Genomic DNA, 18,256 nt, shown 5'->3' on the forward strand with positions numbered 1-18,256 from the left:
ACTTTGCTGACTACCTAAAACTAACACAACATTGTATATCAACTATACTTTAATAAAAAATAAATTTTAAAAGATGCCATTGCATACTAACATTCTGTCATGGGACACTGCTTTCTCCTGTCAGTGTAACTCACCTCAGATTTGTCCCATGATTTTCTTACTGATTTCCAATATTAAAGTCTTCCTGTCTTTCTCCAATAATGCAGACCAACAAAAAAATCATTATAAATTATAAAATATTAGAGAAAAGTTTTACATGACAGACCACCATGCCTGCTTTATTTACCAACGCAGTCTCTTTCCACATTTTACCTCTTGAACATGTTGATAAGCAAACAACATAGGCTATCTAAAGGATTAAGTAATTAAGAATGTCATCATCCCTTACCTACTGAGGTCAAGTTTTTGAAGGTTTCCCGCATCACATCTCTGTAGAGTTTCTTCTGGGTTAGATCCAACAGACCCCACTCCTCTGTGGTGAACTTCACACTCACATCCTCAAAGGTCACGGAATCCTAAAACATCCCAAGTTTGTGTGTGAGAGTATGGGTAGGATGAAGAGCACCAGCAATCTATACTCAGTTCACAGGAAGTTCACATATGACACTGTGGTCTCCAGATGTTTGTTCTATAAGTTTGTCATTAGAACTCTCACTCTATGGTGATACTCCCTCATGAATTCAAGAGCATCATTAACACAAGGAATTTATTGTTACATTGGTCTTTGACCAATTCCAAGTCTTTATTGCTCTCTTTGTCAAGACAGAACACCTTGTACTTCCCTGATGGTACAGTCAATAAGAACCCATTTGCCAATGCAGGGGACATGGGTTCGATTCCTGGTCTGGGAAGATTCCACATGCTGTGGAGTAACTAAGCCTACGCATCGTAACTAATGAGTCAGTGCTCTAGGGCCCACAGGCTGTAACTACTGAAGCCCACGTGCCTAGAGCCTGTGCTCCACAACAAGAGAAGTCACCACAGTGAGAAACCCATGCACTGCAACGAAGAATAGTCCCTGCTTGCTGCCACTAGAGAAAGCCCGCACACAGGAATGAAGACCCAGTGCAACCAAAAATAAATAGTTAAATAAATAGAGCACTGCTGGGAGCCAGCGTGAGGAACTCCGCCCGTGGCAAAGGTCATGAGGAAGGAGGCTCGGCATATGCAAAAGGCGGGATAGAGCCTCAGGAGTCCCCCTGGAACTAACCCCCCAAACCAGAGTCTGCCTACTTTACTGCTTTGTGCTCTCACCTACACCTCTGACTTTACGGGGGGCTGTCCCTCACCACCATCTCTCTCTCTGAAAAAGAGTTAACTTACAGCTCCAGTTAATAAAGTTCCTGGGCGTGACAAGAGTGTTTCAACCTACAAACTCCTTTGGAAGTCCTCTAGGCTGCCTGAATAGGTCCTTCCGGCCACATGTGATTGTTCAGAGCCTCCCAACTGTGAGAGGCGTGAGATATTCTAAACTGTCTAAATACAGATTCCTTTGAGCAGTTAAAAGATTGATTAGAAATTGTATTGCTGAAGGGTTTTTCACTCTTTGGGCCAATGTTTGCTGCTAAGTTTCCATATCCCTTACCTACTGTGTCCCTGGCAGTGTATTGATTAATATAATTGGTGTATAGGAATGTAAGTAGTAGCTTTAATGTTTGTAACCTTGGACCCTTGAGTTAATTCTTTTTCTTGTTATAGCCCACCACACCTTTGCCCTATAGGAATGCAACTTTATCTAATGCTTTCGGAGGGTGGCGCCTGACTTTAGAATAATCACCTTTAGAGAAAAGTTTTCTGAAAAAAGGATCTTAAAATGTTGACAGGCCTCCGGGCCAGAAGATGATGTAAATCATCTAAACTTTTGCATATGATAAGTTTGCAGGAAGAAAGCCTGGCTTACTGCTGACCCTACCCCTTCCCCCATTATCCTCTATGCACAACTTAAGGTATAAAAACTACTTTGGAAAATAAAGTGTGGGCCTTGTTCACCGAAGTTTGGTCTCCCCATGTCGTTCTTTCTCTCACCTGGCTGAATTTCCATCTGGAGAGTGGAGGCTCGTCAAGCCTACTAATTATGCCTGGGCTTCTAAGATCTGACCGGGGAGGCCTTAGTGTCTCCTCTCCTTGGGGAGAATGGGAGGACGCCTGTGGCCTACGTAGGTGACGTAAATTCCTTGTATTGGAATTTTATTAGCTTTCCACGTAAACCAAGTTATTCAGCCTCTTTTCTCCACTGAATTTTCTTGCTGAGCTATCCTTATTCTATTATTCTTTATATCTCTAATTAATATTTAATTAAAGCTATTGTATCCAGTTTGCCGACACCATCCCCGCTTCGAATTCCCTGGATCCACGGGGGCTGGACCCCAGCAGAGCACCTTGGAGAAATAAGTGAAATGCTCTACAAATGAAAGAAATAACTCCATTTTAAGTACACCAGTTCCTTCTGATAAAAACTTTTCCACTCCCTCTTTAATAATCACCATATTGTGCAGCACTGTACAATCACAGGTTCACATCTGCATGAGGTTTTAACAAATAACAAGTGAACTGGAAGGTTTTTCTTCTATTCCCATCACCAAATGTGAGGCCAAAAGTCCTGTGGAAATCCAACTTGTAACAAGATCCAACTACACATACTGTCCTGAAGTATTCCATGCTAATGGAAGTACTCCAATCCAGGTGGCTGAATGAAAATATTCTTGTGGAGGAGTACAAATTAAAATTTGTATAATATTTATCACATGCTGGATTTTGCCTTCCTTTCTCTATCTCACTTTATGGGGCTAGGAAATTATTCAGTGTGAGAGTCCAGGCGTGAGGAGGAAAACAGGACAATCTGCACCTCCACAAAAATCCCTATATTCATGTGCTTCGGAATGGCTTCCAAATAATTTTAGGACGCAGAGTTGCCCATACTGAGATGGTGTGATCACAGAAGACCTCTTTCTGGCAGAACCATAAAACTGTAATTTGGGCCTTGATGACCTTGAGGATCAGGTTTAGACTTGAAGCTTGCAAGGGCTTCATTAAAAATCTACACTAGTTTCAGAGTGAAGTTGCACAAATTATAAAAAACATAAAAAGTTCAACAGTGCTTTCCTCAAAAAATAAAATATCCTTTCCCTAATTTCAGCAGCAAGTGATTCCACTCTCAAGGCTGTCCTTCCACCTTCTCTTATTTCTGAGCTCCCCCATGGGACACAGCAGCTTGATGGCCCATCCTATGTATAGGAATCCCCAGTGGCAAAAGTTTCCTAAATGCTGGTCTCTAAGAGAGACCAATTATCCATTGATGTCCATGAGGAGGATACAGAAAAAAGGCTCCCATTTATCATGACAATGCTTGAAGTAGAGTAACATGAATGAAGTAACATCTCTCTTGTTGTGTGTCCAGGGAGTAAGAGAAGCTGCCTAAAGGTAGCCCTGATTACTCTTTATTCACTGGAACAACAGTGCTTGCTCATAACAAATCCAACTACATTGTGTGCAAAAGACACAGTGAACATTAGCAGGCCCAAGACTGCTTATCCTTAGAAATGCTTGCTCACAAATTTCGTCTTTCAGTAGGATCTGTGGTTTTGGGAGTAAGCTCAACAACCTTATAGATAAACATGCCTCTGTAAGTCTAATGTGTTTATGTGAAAAACAGGGTATATGGTAAACTGATCAGAAGATGCCTACCTGATCAACCCCACATCTCCTCAAACAACTCTGGAAACTGGATAAACCACAATACACATGTATACTCACAATTTATTTGGAACTGAGCCCATTCTATGTGATTACAGCAAGAGACAACATTTGAGAGCTTACTTCTGGTTTTCTCCACACCAGATTTAATTCAATACTAAACAAGACTACTACAAAATATGTAGTGATTTTCATTAAAATTTTTTAAAAAATTATTGGGTGATGTCAAGTAGACTGAAATAAGTACAGTGACAGCACGTGTTCATAAAAAGAATTCAGCATTGCTCAGATGTCACCTCTCCCAGATGATATATTAAATTATTAAATAGCTAAATATATTAATATGTTAAATACCTAAGACAGTTATTTTTTCAACTTTATTTATTTATGGCTGCACAGGGTCTTTGTGCTTTTCTCTAGCTGTGGCAAGTGGGGGGCTACTCTTCATTGTGGTGCAGGGGCTTCTCATTGTGGTGGCTTCTGTTGTTGCAGAGCACAAGCTCCAGGTGCCCAGGCTCAGTAGTTATCCTGTGGCATGTGGGATCTTTCTGGATCAGGGACTGAACCTGTGTCCCCTGCCTTAGCAGGCAGATTCTTAACCACTGAACCACCAGGGAAGTCTCCCTGAGACAGTTTTTAGGGACTTAATAAAGACTACTCCTCCAAACTGAACAGGAAGAAGCAATATCCAAAACTGGACAGTCCCCTATGGAAAAATGTGATGGTCTACCTCTATGGTAATTCAAATGATACAAGTATTAACAGAAAGAAAAACAAACAGAACGAAGGAAAGGAAAAGTGTCTTCCATAGGCCAGATATGTGGAGAGCTGATTAAGGAGAGAGCAGGAGAGCAGTGACAAATATCATGAACGTTTGCCTACATAAGAGACAAACTGTTATCCAACTGGAAAAAATGCAGCATATTTCCCTCCATTCCATAGACAATAGGCTGCTCACTGTAAGATTTAAATGTGAAGACAAAACGAAGCCACTGTTAGAAGTTACAGGTAAATATTTTATTGATAATAGAAAGAGTATTGTCATATAAGCAAAAGAATGAGCCCAAAGCCAGAGACAAATTCAAATATATTAAAATTAAGATAATTAAAAGATACACAAAAAAAGGGAAGAAAAATATCCTTTTGAGGATAAGCCTAATTGGAAGATCAAGAATGTGTAATTATTTAAAAGAGCAAGAACCAGAAACTATTCAAAATATATTGGGGACTCCTCTGGTGGTTCAGGGGTTAAGAATCTGCCTGCCAATGCAGGTGGCATGAGTTTGATCCTTGCTTGAGGAAGATTCCACAAGCTGCAGAGCAACTAAGCCCATATAGGACAACTACTGAGTGTATGCCCTAGAGTCTGTGTTTCCCAACAAGAGAAGCCTGTGCACTAAAACTAGAGACTAGCCCCAACACTCCACAAGTAGAGAAAGCCCATACACAGCAACACAGACTCAGTGAAGCCGAAAATTAAATAAATACGATATTTTTCCTTAAAAAAATTAGGAATCCATTTATCTTAGAAATAGTTCAGTTCAGTTCAGTCGCTCAGTCATGTCCGACTCTTTGTGACCCCACGAACCCCAGCACACCAGGCCTCCCTGTCCATCACCAACTCCCAGAGTCCACTAAACCCATGTCCATTGAGTTGGTGATGCCATCCAACCATCTCATTCTCTGTCGTCCCCTTCTCCTCCTGCCCTCAATCTTTCCCAGCATCAGGGTCTTTTCCAATGAGTCAGCTCTTTGCATCAGGTGGCCAAAGTATTGGAGTTTCAGCTTCAACATCAGTCCTTCCAATGAACACCCAGGACTGATCTCCTTTAGGATGGACTGGTTGGATCTCCTTGCAGTTCAAGGGACTCTCAAGAGTCTCTAACACCACAGTTCAAAAGCATCAATTCTTTGGTGCTCAGCTTTCTTTATAGTCCAACTCTCACATTCATACATGACCATTGGAAAAACCATAGCCTTGACTAGATGGACCTTTGTTGGCAAAGTAATGTCTCTCCATTTTAATATGCTATCTAGGATGGTCATAACTTTCCTCTCAAGGAGTAAGCATCTTTTAATTTCATGGGTGCAATCACCATCTGAAGTGATTTTGGAGTGCCCCAAAACAAAGTCTGTCATTGTTTCCACTGTTTCCCCATCTATTTGCCATGAAGTGATGGGACCGGATGCCATGATCTTAGTTTTCTGAATGTTGAGCTTTAAGCTAACTTTTTCACTCTCCTCTTTAACTTTCATCGAGAGGCTCTTTAGTTCTTCTTTACTTTCTGCCATAAGGGTGGTGTCATCTGCATATCTGAGGTGATTGATACTTCTCCCGGCAATCTTGATTCCAGCTTGTGCTTCTTCCAGCCCAGCATTTCTCATGATGTACTCTGCATAGAAGTTAAATAAGCAGGGTGATAATATACAGACTTGACGTACTCCTTTTCCTATTTGGAACCCGTCTGTTGTTCCATGTCCAGTTCTAACTGTTGCTTCCCGACCTGCATACATATTTCTCAAGAGGCAGGTCAGGCGGTCTGGTATTCCCATCTCTTTCAGAATTTTCCACAGTTTATTGTGATCCACGCAGTCAAAGGCTTTGGCATAGTCAATAAAGCAGAAATAGATGTTTTTCTGCAATTCTCTTTCTTTTTCAATGATCCAGTGGATGCTGGCAATTTGATCTCTGGTTCTTCTTCCTTTTCTAAAACCAGCTTGAACATCTGGAAGTTCACGGTTCACGTACTGCTGAAGCCTGGCTTGGAGAATTTTGAACATTACTTTAGAAACAGTAGAGCCTTTTAAATGTCAAAGTTCTCTAGAGACCGACATATAAACTGATCTAAAAGTAGAACATCTGAGAACTTAAATATACCCATCTTACATCTTGAGGTTCTCTTGTCTAAATGAATCAAAATTCTATTTGGTTCCACAATTTTTCTGCCTTACATCATCTTTCTCAATCAACTTACATTTTAAAATCCCAAGTGCTACTGCAAACTAGTTAAAGGGTTGCAATATTTAAGACAAAAGAATCCAAAGGAAAACAAACTCAAATACTGGAATCAAAATAGATAAACAAGATAACGAACAATGACCTACTGTATAGCACAGGGAACTCTACTCAATATTCTGTAACCACCAATATGGGAAAATAATCTGGAAAACAGTAGATATATGTATATGTATAATGGAATCACTTGGCTGTACACCTGAAACTAACACAACATTGTAAATCAATTATATTCTAATATAATATAAAAATTAAATCAAAAAAAAAAAAACCAGGAAGCAGCCTGCTTCCCTACAATTCAGAAGAAAAATCCACTTTCAGAAAGTTGAACATATTCCAGACTTGTGGTCTAAACACTCTTGAGTTGAGATGGAACACCTATAGTGGGTCATCCCTGGTTAAGAAGGACAGGGTACATGTGAGCAGTCATAGTGATGAACTCTGGGAGTGCCACATGCCCTCCCCTCTTCTGTAAGCATGCAAATTTGTTGTGGACAAATTATACTAACTGCACCTACTCTGTGGATGCAAAACTCAAACACCATGTCTAAAAATGTCTAGGACTTTCCTGGTGGTTCAGTGGCTAAGACTCCACACTCGTACTGCAGGGGGCCTGGGTTCAATCCCTGGTCAGGGAACTAGATCCCACATGCTACAAGTAAAGATCCTGCCTGCTGGAACGGAGATCAAAGATCTGCCTACAGCAACTAAGACCCGGAGCAGCCAAATAAATAAGTAAAAAAAAAAAAAAAAGTCTAGGCTTATGGAACCAAAACAACCTCAAAAAAGTCATCATCCCCACTCTTACATAAAGGTGCACCCTCAGCTTTCCAAAGCTCTACATCTCTTACTATAAAGGCTCCTTCTGTGATGCGTGTGAGTATGTAGGACACCTGTAAGAGGAGGCTTCCCAGGAAGAAGTAACTGGGTCTTGGAGTACTTCCCCTTGCAGCCTCATGGGGGCCTTAGAGAGGCTCACTGACTGCAGACCTCTACTCTCCCTGGACTTCCTTTGGATCACTGAGATTTTAAATGACACGAGCTAGCTTTTGAGCAAAGGCAAACCATTCAATATCATGGTAATCCAAGTCTATGCCCCAACCAGTAATGCTGCAGAAGCTGAAGTTGAACAGGTCTATGAAGACCTACAAGACCTTCTAGAACTAACACCCAAAAAAGATGTCCTTTTCATTATAGGGGACTGGAATGCAAAAGTAGGAGGTCAAGAAACACCTGGAATAACAGGCAAATTTGGCCTTGGAGTACAGAATGAAGCAGGGCAAAGGCTAATAGAGTTCTGCCAAGAGAACACACTGGTCATAGCAAACACCCTCTTCCAACCATACAAGAGAAGACTCTACACATGGATATCACCAGATGGTCAACACCAAAATCAGATTGATTATATTCTTTGCAGCCAAAGATGGAGAAGCTCTATACAGCAGCAAAAACAAGATCGGGAGCTGACTGCGGCTAGGATCATGAACTCCTTATTGCCAAATTCAGACTGAAATTGAAGAAAGTGGAGAAAACCACTAGACCATTCAGGTATGACCTAAATCAAATCCCTTATGACTATACATGGAAGTGAGAAATAGATTTAAGGGCCTAGATCTGATAGACAGAGTGCCTGATGAACTATGGATGTAGGTTAGTGACATTGTATAGGAGACGGAAATCAAGACCATCCCGAAGAAAAAGAAATGCAAAAAAGCAAAATGGCTGTCTGTGAAAAGAAGGGAAGCAAAAAGCAAAGGAGAAAAGGAAAGATATAAGCATCTGAATGCAGAGTTCCAAAGAATAGTAAGGAGAGATAAGAAAGCCTTCCTCAGCGATCAGTGCAAAGAAATAGAGGAAAACAACAGAATGGGAAAGACTAGAGATCTCTTCAAGAAAATTAGAGATACCAAGGAAACATTTCATGCAAAGATGGGCACAATAAAGGAGTGAAATGGTAGGGACCTAACAGAAGCGGAAGATATTAAGAAGAGGTAGCAAGAATATACAGAACTATACAAAAAAGATCTTCAAGACCAAGATAATCATGATGGTGTGATCACTCACCTAGAGCCAGACATCCTAGAATGTGAAGTCAAGTGGGCCTTAGAAAGCATCCCTACGAACAAAGCTAGTGGAGGTGATGGAATTCCAGTTGAGCTATTTCAAATCCTGAAAGATGGTGCTGTCAAAGTGCTGCACTTAATATGCCAGCAAATTTGGAAAACTCAGCAGTGGCCACAGGACTGGAAAAGGTCAGTTTTCATTCCAATCCCAGAGAAAAGCAATGCCAAAGAATGCTCAAACTACCGCACAATTGCACTCATCTCACATGCTAGTAAAGTAATGCTCAAAATTCTCCAAGCCAGGCTTCAGCAATATGTGAACCGTGAACTTCCAGATGTTCAAGCTGGTTTTAGAAAAGGCAGAGGAACCAGAGATCAAATTGCCAACATCCGCTGGATCATCGAAAAAGAGAGTTGCAGAAAAACATCTATTTCTGCTTTATTGACTGTGCCAAAGCCTTTGACTGTGGATCACAAGAAACTGTGGGAAATTCTGAAAGAGATGGGAATACCAGATCACCTGACTTGTCTCTTGAGAAATCTGTATGCAGGTCAGGAAGCAACAGTTAGAACTGGACATGGAACAACAAACTGGTTCCAAATAGGAAAAGGAGTACGTCAAGGCTGTATATTGTCACCCTGCTTATTTAACTTCTATGCAGAGTACATCATGAGAAACGCTGGGCTGGATGAAGCACAAGCTGGAATCAAGATTGCCAGGAGAAATATCAATAACCTCATATATGCAGATGATACCACCCTTATGGCAGAAAGTAAAGAAGAACTAAAGAGCCTCTTGATGAAAGTTAAAGAGAGTGAAAAAGTTAGCTTAAAGCTCAACATTCAGAAAACTAAGATCATGGCATCCAGTCCCATCACTTCATGGCAGATAGATGGGGAAACAGTGGAAACAGTGGCTGACTTTATTTTTCTGGGCTCCAAAATCACTGCAGATGCTGATTGCAGCCATGAAATTAAAAGACGCCTACCACTTGGGAGGAAAGTTATGACCAACATAGACAGTATATTAAAATGGAGAGACATTACTTTACCAAGAAAGGTCCATCTAGTCAAGGCTATGGTTTTTCCAATGGTCATGTATGAATGTGAGAGTTGGACTATAAAGAAAGCTGAGCACCAAAGAATTGATGCTTTTGAACTGTGGTGTTGGAGAAGACTCTTGAGAGTCCCTTGGACTGCAAGGAAATCCAACCAGTCCATCCTAAAGGAGATCAGTCCTGGGTGTTCATTGGAAGGACTGATGTTGAAGCTGAAACTCCAATACTTTGGCCACCTGATGCAAAGAACTGACTCATTGGAAAAGACCCTGATGCTGGGAAAGATTGAGGGCAGGAGGAGAAGGGGATGACAGAGGATGAGATGGTTGGATGGCATAACCAACTAAATGGACTTGGGTTTGGGTGGACTCTGGGAGTTGGTGATGGACAGGGAGGCCTGGTGTGCTGTGGTTCATGGGGTTGCAAAGAGTCAGACACGACTGAGCAACTGAACTGAACTGAACTAAACCCAGTGTTTATGTGTGAAGGAGGAAGGAAAATAGTAAGGCACACAAGTAGTTCAAGCAGAAACCCCCAAATATCTATTCCATCCAGAATAAAACATGTCAGTTAATTACTATTTCTGTGGCAAGAAATTCATCTGTAAATAATTATACTTGAACACTTTTGGTCTAAGCCCTGCAGTTTCATTTGAAAACATCCAGAAGTAAGCACAGGCCTCAGAAACTTACTATACACGTTCAGGGAAAGAAAGAGTGAAAGCAAAATTCTTAACAAATGGAATTAATACAAAAATATTCTATTTTGTCTCAGAGTCACGTCTTTCTTGCCTGTTTAAACTATTTTATACTGTCTTTACAGCTGTATTGATTAAATATGTTTTTCCTTTCTTGGAAAACAGACTTAATAAATCTGTTCAAGGTGACAAACCTCGGGAGAGACAGTGTTGACAGATGAGAATGTTGTGGAAGTTTCCAAGGAATAAACTCCACCCTAAAGACTTCCCACAGGATGCATGTGTCCTTTTGCGGGGAGAGGCAAAAGGTTTTCATACAATGTACGTGATTCCATGTGGTTCCTCGGCTTTCTACTCATATAAAATATCCACAGATGAAAAAAAAAAAAAGTCTTTAAGAGCCATCCATGGCTCTGTGGGAAAAGGATAAACGTTGTTAAAATACTGGGTCTCTTTGAAATGCACCGCAGAGTTATAATGATGCTGTGAATCCGAAAGGTGAAGCTGGCTCTGGGAATGAAAGGAAGGACCTGGAAATTCAGGGTTTATTGCCAGAGCTAGGCTGGGGACGGAAGTTGGGGTGATGCAGAGCTGTGGATTTGAGACCCCGCTCTAAAAACAAAACCACTTGTAAAACTCTGAAGAAAACGAGTCCCTCGCCCTCAGAGGGGAAGCCAGAGACGATGAACTCCACAGAGCACTGTTCCTCCCGCGTACAATCCCTGCAGACGCAGTCACGACTGTTCCCTGATGACCCTCCCTTGTGGAAACCTCACAATCTGAGGAAGACGCCGGGCTGCGGGCGCTGAGCTGCTCAGAGGGACTGCGGGCTCAAGGGCCAAGTCCCCGTGAGCCCTGTGAGAGGACTCGACGCCTGGGGGCCCAGTTGCCGGCCCCGCATCCACGCTGATTGATAAAGGGGACAGAAGTCCGAGCGGCGACATCCACGCATGGCATCCGCAGACCCGAGTTCCGCCACGACCGGTTCCGACCAGACCCTCCACCCCGACTCCACATCTCGGGGCAGCCCACTCACCATTGCTAGGTTTTCTCGAGTCCCTCCTATGACTCCCACGACCACTGCAAATCACAGCGCGAGAAACAGTGCGGCAAAGCAGATGTCATCAGCGACTCAAGATCTGGAGTGAGGGGGGACTTCTGCGCCGCTATGGCACGTCTCCCCAACCCACCTTACCCAGCGGGGCTCTTGATTGGACTGTTTGAGAGGCCACGCCCCACGCTTGAGTGACAACAGGGCAGGAGGTTGGGTGTCTGCTGAACCAGCCTCTGTTGGCGGGCGGCGTCCTAACCCGGCAACGGATATTTGCATTAAAGCGGAACTTCCTAGCTGAGAGCTGCCTGAGTACACGTCTTCGTCTAGTTCTTTCTGAACTCCGAGGCACAGGGAAACACAGGTTGAATTTCCAAATGAATCAAGTAAGGACAGCACACGAGGACGGCCTATATCGGGCGACCCTGAAATAATAGGGTTTTATGTCCTTATAGGCGTCAGGGTCTTAAATCTGTCAGATCAGTCCAAATTGGGACCCTTGTTTAGAAACACAGACACTAAAGGTGACTCCACCACCTGTAATAGTCTGGCTCCATTTTAATAGTTGGCGTTTGCTAGCTTTGAGCCTTTAATCCCCCCGTGGCATTTCCCCACTCATATAAAACTATGAATCAGCTTGCCACTTGCCAATTTCTTACAAAGATGTTAGCTGGCATTATGATAGGTATTACATTGAATCTTCATATCCTTTTGTGGAATAGTGCCAGTGCAACTATATTAACTTCCCTAAACCATGAAATTGGGATGTTTTCCCGTTTATTTACACTTGTTTTAATTTCTTTTCACCATGCTTTGTAATTTTAAAGACACTCTCATTTTATACTTCTTGTTCTTTTTCTAGTTCTTTGAGGTGTAAATTTAGGCTGTTAATTTGGTCTCTTTCCTAATATAGATGTTTATAAGTTCCTGTTTTACTAGTCCTTATGTTGTCTCCAAGTGTCCTTGTGTATCTGCTGTGTTTGGGTATATCTAGAAACTCAATCTTTAGTAGTCTGTGTCTTAAAACTCTGCTTTAATCCACTCTTTTTATACTGAGCTCTGTTTATACGATAGGATGGTACTGGTGTAGAAAAATGTTCTCTAATGATTACACCTGTAATATTTTGGCAGGACAGAATCCCTGGACTATGAGCCTCCTAACAGGTTCTTTGTATTCATTCTTTCCCGTTTGTCACGGGTGACACCTGAAGGGTCAGGGAGTTGTCTGACTGCTCTGTCCCATTTCAAATAAAGTTTTGGAAAGTTAGTTCCAAGAGAAAGCCTGAATTAAAGGGAACAGAACAGACTTCCCTGATGGTCCAGTGGTTAAGACTTTGACTTCCAATGCTGGGGTGCAGGTTCTATTCCAGATTGGGGAACTAAGATCCCATATCTCTCACAGCCAAAACCAGAACATAAAAAAATAACAGAAGCAATATTGCAAATATTTAATAAAGACTTTAAAAAAATGGTCCACATAGAAAACAAAAACCAGGAAATAGAATACTTTGAGTGCTTATCAAAATGGTTTCCCTGATTCCTGCGTGAACAAAGAGACATGTTTTTCCATCATTCAGCCCTGGTTGGTCTCCTGAATGAAAAATTCATAAATTTGAGGGGTTCCCTGAGACTGAATTCTCAAAAGGTTTTAAATCTCAAGCTGGTCCAATCTGTATCTCCAACAAATTCAAGTTACCAATTTAAATGTTCCCTGAGGTTTACTGGCCCTAGCTGTTTCACCTCCAGGTAATTGACAATTCTATGTCTGTCTCTGGTTTGGGAAGCATTGTTGGCCATGTACTCAAATCTCTCATGAATCTAAGAACAGGTCTTGCTTTTCAGGTTTTTCAACTTTTTTTTATTGTTGTGAAGATAACAAATGATCACCCAGAGCTCTTTACATATTGGAGCAGAAACTATCCACTCAGTTGTTGTTGTGTTCTTTTTTTTTTTTTTTCCTTCTTTTTAAGACTGTTTATCATTTTCACTATTCATTCCTCTGCTTGTGATCATGTTGGTGGTTTCTGAGTTTTTCTTCTCTCATCATACTTGGATATCTTTCCTCGTGTTCTAAAATATCCTATGCTGAATACCTGTTTGTCACAGAAGATAATGTCACATTATCTGTGCATTACCTTCTGTTTTATTATTACCCAGTGGGATCAGATGTCAACACTGATGTCAGGTGCATCAACAGAAAAAGGTTTATTACTCAAAGGTACTTTCTAAGGAGAATATGGCAAGCTAGTTCAGGTGCCTTGGCTTGGCTCTTTAATGTCTGTAGAAGTAAACCAAACATGGGCACCCAGGAGGCCTGTAGAAATCAAATTTTTACCAAAGCCCACCTGGCCACACAGTCCCAAAGTCCTCCAGGCCTTCAGAAGTAATCTAATGTTCCTGACTAAATGTAAATCTTCTTGTGGGGAAGCCTTGCTTTTAAGTTGTCTAATAAAGATCACAGACTGTGTTCTTCCCTTTCCTCTCTCTCCATAATTTCATGCAGCTGGGAAGTTATTCTAAACTTAGAGCTCAGACCTGAAGAAAAAGGAATAACAACTGAGACCACAAAAGCCCTCTATTTGTGTGTCTCAGAGCTTCTTCCAGCCAAACTATAGAGCCCACACTGAGATAATAGCCAGAATAGCTCTTTCTGGTCAAACCCTGTCCCCTTGAGGAAAGGATAATAAGAGCTACAGATAGCAAGCGTGTTCACTTAAGTCCATGTGCACTGATGGTGAATTTGTCCATTTAAAGGTTTCATCAGTGGATGCCTCCAAAACAACATAAAGTCTCCATTCTGCAATTGCAGGACCTAGTATTTCTTGAGTAGACACCCTAGCTGCTGCCTGGCCAACTTCCAGCCTGGAGTTTATGACGTTAGAAGTGGTGATTCCCAATCTCCTGAGAAGAGAATGAAAAAATTTGAAGTAAAGTCTTCCTAGAACCATGAGACTGGTGACTTCAAAGGGCAAACTAGTATCTCCAAAACTAGGAAAGAGAAAATAGAGATGCTTCTCAAATATGCCACAAATATTCTGTTAAGGTCTGTGCTGGGGGGGAAAAAAAAGTTACACCAGCGAATGCAAAAACAGAAGAAAAATATCCAGAAACCTTAGCATATCCTTTTTAAACACGAGATTTAAAATACATATAATGAAAGTAACTGAAGCAAAAGAAACAGAGGTATAACCAACAATCACTGAGATTTTCCTAAAATGAGCCAGAGACAACAATGGTAGACCCATGAAGCTCAGTGAACACTAAACATGAAAACACCTTTAATGGAGACCAAAGTATATGATATACAAACTAGTGAAAAATCAAAGGCAAAGAGTATATTTTAAGAATCTAGAGGGGAGGGGACGTCCCTGGTGGTCCAATGGTTAAGAATCTGCCTGCCAATGCAGGGGACACAGTTTGATCCCTGGTCCAGAAGATCCCACATGCCTCAGGGCAACTAAGCCCTTGTGCCCTAGAGCCTGTGCTTTGCCATAAGAGAAGCCACCTCAATGAGAAGCCTGAGCACTGCAACTAGAGAGTAGTCCCCGCTCGACTCAACTAGAAAAAGCCAGCACACAGCAACAAAGACCCAAGGCAGCCAGAAATAAGTAAATTAAAAAAAATTGTATAAGATTCTACATCAAGCACTATTACTTTTAAAAAATAAAGAAGTAAAAACTTTCTGAGACAAAAATTCAGGGTATTTGTCATTAGTCAACCTGCTTTGTAAGCAATGTTCAAAATTCATAAGAAAGAATACAAATGATGAAAGTGGATTAGAAGAGAAAGAGACAATTTTTATATTGTCATATATAATAGATGACAATATGTAAAATAGTATTAGCAACATTGACATTGTTAATGAAAACCTTGTGGATGTGAAATATGATGGGAGAATTGAGAATAGTTTGGTATGAGGTACCTGTACAACCACTGAAGAAGTCAGGTGTTACTTGACAGAGGATGTGGGTGAGTTCTAAATGGAGAGCCCAAGGTCAACCACTAAAAAAGTTTTTAAAAAATGTAATTAAAAAAAGAAAAATATGTAATCGATAGCCTAAAAGAGGATAAAATGAAGAACCAGGTAAAATGGTCAATAAAGCCAGAGAAGGTAGAAAAAGGTGGCGGGGCTTGGGGGGGTTGGGGGGCGGGGTGGGTGGGGAAGCAGATGAAAGAAAGAGCCAGGACAACAAACAGAAACAGTAGAAGGTGTGGTAGATATTAACCCAACTGTATTAATCAGCACTTCTATCATCAATGGTCTCAAAACAAATGAAAGACAAACATAGTAATATCAGGTGTTAAAAATTGTAACTGTATGTTGTATAAAAAGAAAAATTTTAAATAGGAACACACAGGTAGATGAAAGCTAAAGGGACAGAGAAAAATGCACCATGCCAAAACTAATGAAAAGAAAGGTGGAACTAGTTAAGAATTTCAGACAATGTAGATTTCAGACCAAGGAATCCTCAGAGATAAAAAGCAGCTTTACAAAATGACAATAAGCTCCATTCTCCAAGAAGGCAAATGAATCCTTCATGTTTGCACTCAGAACAACAAAGGGGCAAAGTAAATAAAGCAAGGTCTGCAAGAATGCAAGGAGAAATACACAAATCCATTATTACAGTCATACATCACCACCCTTTTATCAAAAGCTATAAATTTCATCAGGCAGAAAATCAGGAAGGGCAGAGCTGAACTGAAGAAACACTATAAAACAATTTGATTTAATTGTAATTTATGGAATGCTTTATGCAACAAGGGCAGAATACACATTCCTAAGTTTACATGGAACATTCACCAAAACAGAATACATTCTGGGACATAAAACATACCTTAACAAATCTGAAAACACAAAAATCATGCAAGCTATGCTCTTAAGACCACAAAGACATTTATCTAGATATAAACAATATAACGATAAAAAAGTAATAGATATCAACAGCAGCAAGAGAATTGGTAAACCCCTCAACACATGGAGATTCAACAACACGCTTTGAAATAATATATAAGATTCAAAGAAGTCTCAAGAAAAATTAAATTTATTTTGAAATAAATGAGACCACAATGTTTCAAAGAATGTGAGATGCAGCAAAAACAGCGCCTAGAGGGAAATTTATGCCATGAAACAAATATACTGTGAAAACGCTAAGATGTATAAACAATAATATAAAGGCATGTACCTTAAGAAATGATAAAAAAAAAAAAGAGCATATAAAATGCAAAGTAAGCAGACTATAAAAAACAAAAATTAGGAAAAAAAATTAACTTGGGCTCTTTGACAAGATTAATAATATTGATAAAGATCTAGTCAAGATAACTAAGAAGTAAGACAAAAAGTATAAATATCAGAAAGGAACAGAGGGGAAAATGAAAAGGATTTGCTAAAATTCAACATCCATTTATGAATACAAACTACTAACAGAGGGAACTTTCATTTCTTGAGAATGAACATCTTAATGACACTTGTAGCCAAATCTGTAACATTTGTTTGTATAACACGATTGGTTATCCTTGTGAAACATCTGAAAAAAATCACAACGACAGAGATAGCTACTGGAATTAATAGGAGAGAGATTGAGGGTTAATCAACTGCATTCCATGACTGAGCCCCAGCTTCAATCCTTGGTTAGGGAATTAAGATCCTGTAAGCTGTGTGGTGCAGCTGCAAAAAAAAAAAAAAAAGATGAAGACAGATCTGTACAACTCATCCTGATGATGCCTGATGTTTAGTTAGATGTGGTGACCCCTTGGGTTTGGTTCTGCATGAAGGCTGTTCCCATTAAAGGATGAAGGCCGGCAAGTCTCCACTGAGCTCCACCAGGCACCAGGGTGCAGTCATCCTTAGTCTAGGCACTTCCCTGAGCTGTGCAATCAGTTCATCCCAAGCAACTACAAGGGAACCAAAGTGTTGGAGGAGGGTGGCTCCTCTAGCACCACAGCATTCTTTAAAGGATCGAAGAAAGAAATGTCTTCTCTCCAAGGGAGGTATAAGCCAGAGGGCCAAGTTTTGGGTTCATCATACCACAAATCAGTGTGAGTAGGGGAGCAGAGTTGCTGGGGTGCTATTTCCAGGACCAGGACTATAATAGGCACCTCAGTGGAGGGCCATACAACCAGTGCTTATGGGAGGCCTCTATTTTTTAGAGAACCCAGAATATGAGTAACCAAGCAAGACCCTATTGGGCCTTTTGGGAACAGACACCCACATCTACCTGCTCTTGTCTATAGAAAAACTTTAGCCTCCTGGTCCCTTTGTGTCTTGGAGCAAATTTAATCAGAGATGTGAGCAAATGCAGAAAGAAAGGAAAACAGTTAAGTAAGACAAAGTAATATGGAATAATAAATCATAATGGAAGGAGTTAACTCTAGAGGCTTTCTGGTGGCTCAGTGGTAAAGAATTCGCCAATGGCACCCCACTCCAGTACTTTTGCCTAGAAAATCCCGTGGACGGAGGAGCCTGGTAGGCTGCGGTCCAAGGGGTCGCTAGAGTTGGACACGACTTAGCCACTTCACTTTCACTTTTCACTTTCATGCATTGGAGAAGGAAATGGCAACCCACTCCAGTGTTCTTGCCTGGAGAATCCCAGGGATGGGGAAGCCTGGTGGGCTGCCATCTATGGGGTCGCAAAGAGTCGGACACGACTGAAGCGACTTAGCAGTAGCAGCAAATGCAGA

General features: G+C 41.0%; 1 protein-coding gene across 3 annotated transcripts in view; it reads right to left on the reverse strand.

Moving 5' to 3' along the window:
• The window catches only part of LOC109561553 (zinc finger protein 709-like), a 49,610-nt gene extending 37,877 nt beyond the window's left edge, over positions 1-11,733 (reverse strand). For all 3 annotated transcript variants that reach the window (XR_011567511.1, XR_011567510.1, XM_019964089.2), the window contains exons 1-2: positions 11,564-11,733; positions 389-515 (exon numbers count right to left, since the gene is read on the reverse strand). The gene's annotated coding sequence lies outside the window, so the exon portion shown is untranslated. The remainder of the gene's footprint in view (positions 1-388; positions 516-11,563) is intronic.
• Between the last annotated feature and the right edge of the window lie 6,523 nt (positions 11,734-18,256).

This window comes from Bos indicus, chromosome 7, assembly GCF_029378745.1.
Source record: "Bos indicus isolate NIAB-ARS_2022 breed Sahiwal x Tharparkar chromosome 7, NIAB-ARS_B.indTharparkar_mat_pri_1.0, whole genome shotgun sequence".
In the NCBI taxonomy this organism is placed as follows: Eukaryota; Metazoa; Chordata; class Mammalia; order Artiodactyla; family Bovidae; genus Bos; species Bos indicus.